This window comes from Cottoperca gobio, chromosome 22 (genome assembly GCF_900634415.1).
Source record: "Cottoperca gobio chromosome 22, fCotGob3.1, whole genome shotgun sequence".
Classification (NCBI taxonomy): Eukaryota; Metazoa; Chordata; class Actinopteri; order Perciformes; family Bovichtidae; genus Cottoperca; species Cottoperca gobio.
Window position 1 is genome coordinate 86,610 of NC_041376.1, and position 9,471 is coordinate 96,080.

The following is a 9,471-nucleotide window of genomic DNA, read 5'->3' on the forward strand; positions in this document are numbered from 1 at the left end:
AGCCGGTCAGAAAACTTTTGCCTCTTATTTATAAAATAATGTACATTTCAAAAAGGAGGCCATCAGAGTTCAGAGGTTGGGTGACTAATAAGATGTTATTTTTCAATAAATAAACTTTTATTTTGGTACAAAATGTCCCAGTTGTTCCACATAAAGTACGAAAGGTTTGATGAATAATGCTCCTGTTTCTCCTTCATCCTGTTCGCCTCTTACTGCAGGAATCCCCAAATGACACAACCGACAGCACACATGTACAAACACTTGATTTTATTCTCCACAGAATAATCCAATAAAAGGAGTTGAAGCGTTTTCAGCGTAACAAATGAAGCGCTGGGATAAAAAAAGGACTTTAATAATCAGGGTGGGCTGTAATACTGTGATACTGTAGCACTGCTAAAACTCTGCTGTAGATATAACAACATAAATACAACACAAGACCTGTAACTGCAGTTATTTTAGTTAATTAATGGTCAGTTCACTGAAATCACACAAAGACATGAAATTATGAATTAAAGGTCAAACTTGAGTTGATCATTAATATTAAAACAATTAATAGTCTTAAAATCATAAGTAACGGTTGATAATAAGCACTACAATGAAGCAGGTGCATTAACTCAAAAATGCATTTGATACATTAATATAGTAATTATGATAAGTGTGTACCTTATTTACAGCAAGTCACCTCAATAGCCAGCTCATGTAGTGTTGTGGAAAGTTTGAATTAAGTCCTTATACAAATGACCAGTGAAGTCTATAACACTGAAATGAAGATTCTTGAGGAATAAACTTGTTTTTAGAATATTTATTTTTTACAAAGAAGGTCCAATAGTGCAAGCAGTCTGAGTGAATAAAGAACTGTATATCTGTGTTCATGCATCTTAAAGACAGTAGAGGGGAGGGATGACACAAGAATACTGTTGTATACTTTTAGAACATTCTGACTGTCATACAATGGTCGAGTTAGAATTTGCATAACTGTAAGGAGACACTGGAAGAATATGGCGGGAATAGAAGAAAGTGACAAGAGATATTCTGGGAGACAGAAGTTCATTGAAACATCTTTCAAACAATAAGAAGTGTAACATATCTCGTAAAATATATTTGACAATGAATTAGGACACTTGATTACTAAATTAGTTAATAACTTTGAACACAATGAACATATCAATAGCTGGTAAAGGTTGAAGGATTCTGGAGTTCTTTGATAGTCGAGGTTGGCAGTAATCAGTCTTGTCCAAAGTTAAACAAACTGATGGAAAACAATGTGTGTGTAGTCCTGTGTGCATCTCTACGTGCTCAGTGTACACATGCACAAACGTGTGTAGAACAAAGGGGACATATAAAGTGGGAGCTTTGCGTCTTGAGCTGTGTGTGTTGCTACGTTAAAAAGAGAAATTCAATAATTATTGTGAGATGGTAACGTGTATGACTGTCTTCTCTCACTGGAACTAGTGTGGCGTGCCTTTATCATGTTGGGAAACACGGGGCCCAGCTGCTGGGCTTCTGCAATACAAAACAAATACATTAGCAACCAGACAATAGAGACAGGGTCTTCACAAAGTGGTGGAAGGATAGTGACAAAATGATTGTGCACAGTTTAGCTTCAGCAATATTGCAAAAAGTATATGAAGGAATATAAATTAGGACAAGAGGTTTGACTCACAGTTCTGAGGGGTAAGACACCTTCTCCAGATGGGTCTGAGACGATCGTGCAGCCTGCAGACAGTAATAATCATTCATCACATGCAACACAGAGGTGAAACTGATGAGCATCTTAATAAATACACTGAGGTTTACTGCTATAAAAACTCCTTCAAATAAACTGGGTTATGTGTGTGTGTGTGTGTGTGTGTGTGTGTGTGTGTGTGTGTGTACAAAATGCTCATGATGCAGCAACATTTTAATGTTTGTTAAAGTACAACTTTGAGCTTCTTGTACTTTACTCGAGTATTTCCACTTTATACTACTTTACACTTCTACTCAAATATTGTACTTTTTACTCCACTACATTTATTTGACTACATTAGTTACTAGTTTCACTGCAGGTTGATATTAATACAAAGTATAAATCAACTAATGAATTATGATGTACCATTTTCATTATTGCTCCTGACAGACAGAAGTAGCCCGACGCCGCCGTTTCTTTCCTGTTTTCCACAAACATCAAGTGTTTCTTTCTGCAATGGGGACGTTTCCCTAAAATCAGCAAGTAGTTTAATTCACCATAACCAGTTTAAACAATGCTGTTACATTTTAATGTTAATAAAATCTTACTTGAGGGGGAAATTAATGATGCGATGAGTAGACATCGTGCGACGGAGTGTAGAGGGACGGCGATCGCTCCCCCTCGCGAACTCATCGTGTCCTGAACAGTCTGGTCTCTGAGAGCTGTAACAACACAAACAGAGTTTTGATGAATCCATTAAGATCTAAGGCATCCTGTTAAAAAGCCCCCCCAACACCAAACCACTGTTTCAAAACAACCTCCTAAAACCTAAAGGGTTTCTGAAAAACTGACAGAACTGTCAACGTTCACTAAAACCTTTACTCTGAAGCAGATAGAAACAGGAAATAAAGAAACAGTTGAGAGCTTAAACATTTACCTTTTCTTGTAAATCATTGCATTTTGCCTCATGTCCATTAACATTGTTTTTAAATCAATAAACAAAACAAAAATGTATTTAATATGTTGACCGATGTGCTTGTTTCCAGACATATTTTCAATAAAACTAAGTGGCAGTTTAATAACATGTGATAGCTCGCTGAAATTAATTGTCTTTGTTGTTTTCATCCAAGTAACAGCTGTAGTCGGCATCAGAGTCGCTCCCCACGATCGAATCGTCAGCCCTCGTCTAAAGCCAAACTTTAAAAAACGTTCCTGCTAGCTAAGAGGCTAAGAGGCTAATGCATTCATCTGTCACAAGTCTCGAAAACGATTACATCATATAAAAGACGGCAAAGTCTCATCCGGCTCTAAAGGGAGAAACACTCAAATGTTGCATCCAGTCTTAATAAGTTAAAGATGGAGGAGCTGACTCCTGAGTCAGAAGAATCTCTCAGACAACAGTCAGTCAGACGCCTCAGAGTCCTTCATACATGTCGCTTAGGACTCTTCAGTTGATCCAAAATGCAGCGGCACGTGTATTGACAAGAACAAGGAAACGGGATCATATTACTCCTGTATTAGCTGCTCTGCACTGGTTCCCAGTAAAATACAGAATAGAATTCAAAATCCTTCTCCTGACTTACAAAGCAATTAATGGTCAGGCTCCAGCATATCTTAACGATCTCATAGTACCTTATAAACCAACTAGAGCATTGCGCTCCCAGACTGCAGGGTTAGTTGTGGTTCCTAGAGTCTCTAAGAGTACAATGGGAGCCAGAGCCTTCAGCTATCAAGCTCCTCTCCAGTGGAACCAGCTTCCAGTTTGTGTTCGGGAGGCAGACACCCTCTCCACATTTAAGAGCAGGCTAAAGACTTTCCTTTTTGATAAAGCTTATAGTTAGGGCTGGCTCAGGTTTGCCCTGGATCAGCCCCTAGTTATGCTGCTATAGGCATACCTCCCTGCTCTCCTTCTCTTCCTCTCTCCTCCCCTCCCTCTCTTCCTCTCTCCTCCCCTCCCTCTCTTCTTCTCCCTCTCTATCTGTATGCATTTATGTAAATGTATGTTATTAACTCATCATCTGGGGTATCATCCCCGGAGTTTCTGTCTCTCATGTGGCAGGTTGCCACTGATAAAGTTTACGTCAGGATCAGGAATCGTGACAGCGCCTGCTGCCCTGGTCCTGCTGGACACTGGGAAGCCTTTTTGACATTTTCCTGGATTCATCCAAACTTTCTCTTTGTCAACACAACATCATTTCTGTCAAATGTTGTATTTGTACTATGTTGTTTATCCTGTACACACGACATCTATTGCACGTCTGTCCGTCCTGGGAGAGGGATCCCTCCTCAGTCTCTCCCTGAGGTTTCTTCCATTTTTCCCCCTTTAATTATGGGGTTTCTTTTAGGAAGTTTTTCCTTGTGCGATGCGAGGGTCTAATGACAGAGGGTCTAAGGACAGAGGGTCTGAGGACAGATGGTCTGAGGACAGAGGGTCTAAGGACAGATGGTCTGAGGACAGAGGGTCTAAGGACAGAGGGTCTAAGGACAGAGGGTCTAAGGACAGAGGGTCTAAAGGACAGAGGGTCTGAGGACAGAGGGTGTAAGGACAGAGGGTCTAAGGACAGAGGGTGTAAGGACAGAGGGTGTAAGGACAGAGGGTCTAAGGACAGATGGTCTAAGGACAGAGGGTCTAAGAACAGAGGGTCTAAGGACAGAGGGTCTAAGGACAGAGGGTCTAAGGACAGATGGTCTGAGGACAGAGGGTCTAAGGACAGAGGGTCTAAGGACAGAGGGTCTAAGGACAGTGGGTCTGAGGACAGAGGGTCTGAGGACAGAGGGTCTGAGGACAGAGGGTCTGAGGACAGTGAGTCTGAGGACAGAGGGTGTAAGGACAGAGGGTCTGAGGACAGAGGGTCTAAGGACAGAGGGTCTAAGGACAGAGGGTCTGAGGACAGAGGGTGTAAGGACAGAGGGTCTAAGGACAGTGAGTCTGAGGACAGAGGGTGTAAGAACAGTGATTCTGAGGACAGAGGGTCTAAGAACAGAGGGTCTGAGGACAGAGGGTCTAAGAACAGAGGGTCTGAGGACAGAGGGTGTAAGGACAGAGGGTCTAAGGACAGAGGGTCTGAGGACAGAGGGTGTAAGGACAGAGGGTCTGAGGACAGAGGGTCTGAGGACAGAGGGTCTAAGGACAGAGGGTCTAAGGACAGAGGGTCTGAGGACAGTGGGTCTGAGGACAGAGGGTGTAAGGACAGAGGGTCTAAGGACAGAGGGTCTAAGGACAGAGGGTCTAAGGACAGAGGGTGTAAGGACAGAGGGTCTAAGGACACAGGGTCTGAGGACACAGGGTCTGAGGACAGAGGGTCTGAGGACAGAGGGTCTAAGGACAGAGGGTGTAAGGACAGAGGGTCTAAGGACAGAGGGTCTGAGGACAGAGGGTCTAAGGACAGAGGGTCTAAGGACAGAGGATGTCGTAACCTGTACAGTCTGTAAAGCACAAGAGACAAATGTATAATTTGTGATATTGGGCTATACAAATACATTTGATTTGATTTGATGTCTTTTTGAAAAAACTTCTGGTTAAATAGCATTTTAAAAAGCTAAGCCTGAAGTCTTCTCCCATGTGCAGAGTTCACAGGCTCTCACAGACACATGTCCGTTTTACATCCTCATCTCACCTCTGAGCTTCCATCAGGATGTCCTGGTCCTCCCACGGAGAGGTTTCAGCAGGATGGACTCGTACCTCCACAAGCTGACTCACAGCACCTGCAGAACAAACGAGAGTTAGTGTATGGTGGCACCTACAGGTGCATCTCAATAAATTAGAATATCGTGGAAAATATTATTTAATTTCATAAATTCAATTCAAAAAGTGAAACTCATATTATATAGATTCATTGCACACAAAGTGAAATATTTCAATCCTTTATTAGTTTTAATAAAGTTTACAGTTTATGGCTTACAGCTAATGGAAACCCAAAAATCTGAAAATATATTTTGTGAAAAAGTTCAATATTGTCGACTCACAGTGTCTCACTCTAATCAGCTAATGAACTCAAAACACCTGCAAAGGTTTCCTGAGCCTTTAAATGGTCTCAATCTGGTCCAGCAGGCTTCACAGTCATGGGGAAGACTGCTGACACTCATTGACACTCTCCACGAGGAGGTCTTCACTATGTGAGAGCCACATTGAGAGGACAAAGTCAACAGGAGAGTCACTTTTACCGCAAAGTATGAAAAGCAACATCCAGTCATAAAAAGCACTTCTGTTTATTAATCTGTCATCCAGCCAGAACATACAATATGCAATGCAACCAATGCATTCATTAAAAGAAGAATTACCTTAATACTGGGATGATGTTGTCAAACTCTGCAAACAATATTTCTGCTGAAGCCACAAAGCAGTTTCACAATGTTTGAGTCTGAGAAGATTTTTTTGCCCGAGCCAAACTCCATGCAATCTCAAAGGATGCCTCAGTGAATCGTTCAGCTGTATTAGTCGTCCTGTGTTTGAGCCTTTGTTGTCCAGAAACAGAAGAAAGCTGCTCTATTTTCTTTTACTAATTTCTCTTCCAGGTGCGTAAATATCGTTGAATTTTGGATGGCTCCAAATGACTTCTCTTGAAACCAGAGCCGGTGTGTTTGCACATTACGCACGAAGGGTTCGACTCGTGGAGGACAAATACAAACTCCTCTGTCCACTTGTCTTGAATTTTCCTTTGCTCGTCTTGTATGGCTCGTACCTTTCTTTTTTAATGAGAGTTAAAATCTCTGAAGTAATGTCAAGAGGTAGATGAGAGACACGAGACTCAACAATGAGACGAGCAAGCTTTATTTTCTTAGTCTTATGTAAAGGATTAAAATATTTCACTTTGTATGTAATGAATCCATATAATATGAGTTTCACTTTTTGAATTGCATTAATGCAATAAATGAACTTTTCCACGATATTCTAATCATATATTGAGATGCACGTGTATAGTGCTAATAGGTTGTGTCATTTCAAGTTCATCATGGAAGGATTTGCTTCTGTTTTACGGGCAATTGTCTTTTATTGTTCCAACTTCTGGTATTATAAATAAAACATTTGTTTAAAAGATCACAGACAACTGAAGCGGATCATAGTGATGAAGTAAAACCAAATAAAGCTTATTGTTTTTGTTTATTCGACAACACAGTTTAAGATAAAGGAAACAGTAAAGCACACGGTCCTTTTCGGACTTCTACAAAAAACGCGATTTTGACACTTTTTTTACGTTTCTTTTTGTTGTTCTTCGGACTGAATGAAATAATAAAAATAAACAGATGTTACATGGACCCTGGCGATAAAACAAATATACAGTAATAAATGACAATACCTTGAAGACTGCGTCACTCCTGAACGACGAGAAGTCAATGTGCAACTAGCCAACAACTTATTGCATCAGTCACTGAGTTGATTCTGTTTAAACCCCTCCCCTTTTAAGGCAGTTTTCTTATTATTATTAAAGAAACTTTATTCAACATACAGATAATACATGTAGAGCGAGAGATAAACAACAAGTTGAGCAGCATCCATATCAAATAAGTGCATTAAAATAGAAAAAACTGTTTAGGAATATTAAGACAAAACATAGAAGATAGAAGTCCACTTCCTGTTTTACTTCATGTACAGTTTTCCCACATTTTATTATGTTACAGCCTTATTCCAAAATGGATGAAATAAAATACAATTGTTTTGTCAAAAGTGTTTTAGAATTGTCTGTAAATGTATTAAAACCTGACAAAGTATTGAGTTTAGGGTGTGAATACTTGTGTACATGTGATATTTAATTACATTTTTAATATATTTGCAAGAGATTCAAAGAAACCTTTCACTTTGTCATTATGCGGTATTGTGTGTAGAATGTTGAGAGAAAAAATATGAATTTAATCCATTTTGGAATAAGGCTGTAACATAACGTGGAGACAGTGAAGGGGTATGAATACTTTCCGGATGCACGATTGCAGCTTTGACCCACTTGTTCTGCTCAGTGCAAGGACAAAATAATAGTGTTGAAGTAAAACTTAGTTTTTGTTTGTTCGACGACAGTTTAAGATAAAGAACCGTAAAGCAAGAACAAAAGATGTTATCCTGTTTATATTTGAGATTTAGTAGTTTGGCATATTTATTGTATTCTAAGTGTTAGAGTAATGTTTTCTTTATATTGTGTTTTGTATTCTACAGCTGTACATCTGTCTTCTAGTGTTGATATATTTACTGTGTGTTTTTCCTGTCGCTTCATTAAAGCCGGTCAGAAAACTTTTGCCTCTTATTTATAAAATAATGTACATTTCAAAAAGGAGGCCATCAGAGTTCAGAGGTTGGGTGACTAATAAGATGTTATTTTTCAATAAATAAACTTTTATTTTGGTACAAAATGTCCCAGTTGTTCCACATAAAGTACTAAAGGTTTGATGAATAATGCTCCTGTTTCTCCTTCATCCTGTTCGCCTCTTACTGCAGGAATCCCCAAATGACACAACCGACAGCACACATGTACAAACACTTGATTTTATTCTCCACAGAATGATCCAACAAAAGGAGTTGAAGCGTTTTCAGCGTAACAAATGAAGCGCTGGGATAAAAAAAGGACTTTAATAATCAGGGTGGGCTTTAAAGTGCAGGTAGTGTAGTACAATCTGAAGGTACTTTTAGGAACAGGTGAAGAAAGTTTTTGTCTGAGGTTATAAAGGACATTCCTTCATACAGACAGATTCTTCCCTTTATAGTTCGATGGGTAGTGGTGCACCCTCGAGGCCTAAATGAGTCTTACAACTAAAAACAATGTTCACCTGCCAGAAGACCGCTGGCCTCTGACTGATACTGTAGCACTGCTAAAACTCTGCTGTAGATATAACAACATAAATACAACACCAGACCTGTAACTGCAGTTATTTAGTTAATTAATGGTCAGTTCACTGAAATCACACAAAGACATGAAATTATGAATTAAAGGTGAAACTTTAATGTTAATAAAACAATTAATAGTCTTAAAATCATAAGTAACGGTTGATAATAAGCACTACAATGAAGCAGGTGCTTAACTCACAAATACATTTGATAATTAGTATGACATACTATATATAGTATACCAAGTCCCCTCAATAAGACGCCAACTTTGTAACAAAGTATAACGATAACCAGTGTCATAAAATATACTAGAAACTATGAATTAGGAAATGTGATACTATTTAAATGAGTAACTATAAACACAATGAACATATCAATAGCTGGTAAAGGTTGACAGTATTTTGAATTCTTTGATCGTAGATGTTGGCAGTAATCACTCTTGCAATTTGTGCACGGTCCTGTAACCCTCTCAAACGTGTGTAGAACAAATATATTTTTGCACCCTCATCAGGATCCTAGCGGCACTGTTCTGGATGTATTGGAGCTTCTGAAGGCGCTCGCTTGGAATCCCGATGAGGAGAGCGTTGCAGTAGTCCAACCTTGAGGAGACAAAGGTGTGGACGAGTTGTTCAGCATCTGACAGGGAGAGTGTGGGGCGGAGCTCTGCAATGTTCCTGAGGTGGTAGAAGGAGGTCTTGCACAGATGTTTGATGTGGGTGTCTCCCGTTTAAATATTTTCCCGTAATTATCCCGTATTTTTAACCTTTCAGAAAAAAAACTAGGCCTAATTAAAAAAGTGTAAAGTGGCCTCCGGTAGAGCAGGTGGCAGTATTATGTTTAACTTTAGCTGGAAAACGTTATCCGCCAGTAGAAGAAGAAACCAGGAACAATAACACAGAAGAAGACGAGAACATATGATGAGTCACAGTGAACGGGAGATAGATGGAGACGCGGTTGTACCTGCCAAACAAGTTAAAACTTTATGTAAGTACCA

The 9,471-nt window shown here is 39.6% G+C and overlaps 1 long non-coding RNA gene across 2 annotated transcripts; it reads right to left on the minus strand.

Moving 5' to 3' along the window:
• Positions 1 to 5,032: 5,032 nt before the first annotated feature.
• Positions 5,033 to 7,212, minus strand: LOC115027269 (uncharacterized). Of its 2 annotated transcripts, XR_003834370.1 has the most exons (4): positions 6,964 to 7,212; positions 5,670 to 5,778; positions 5,284 to 5,371; positions 5,033 to 5,092 (listed from the first exon to the last, which is right to left on the minus strand). It is a non-coding gene; the product is annotated as an uncharacterized LOC115027269 (long non-coding RNA). The 2 variants fall into 2 exon arrangements; XR_003834371.1 differs by lacking the exon at positions 5,670 to 5,778 and having other exon boundaries at positions 6,964 to 6,990.
• Positions 7,213 to 9,471: the final 2,259 nt, after the last annotated feature.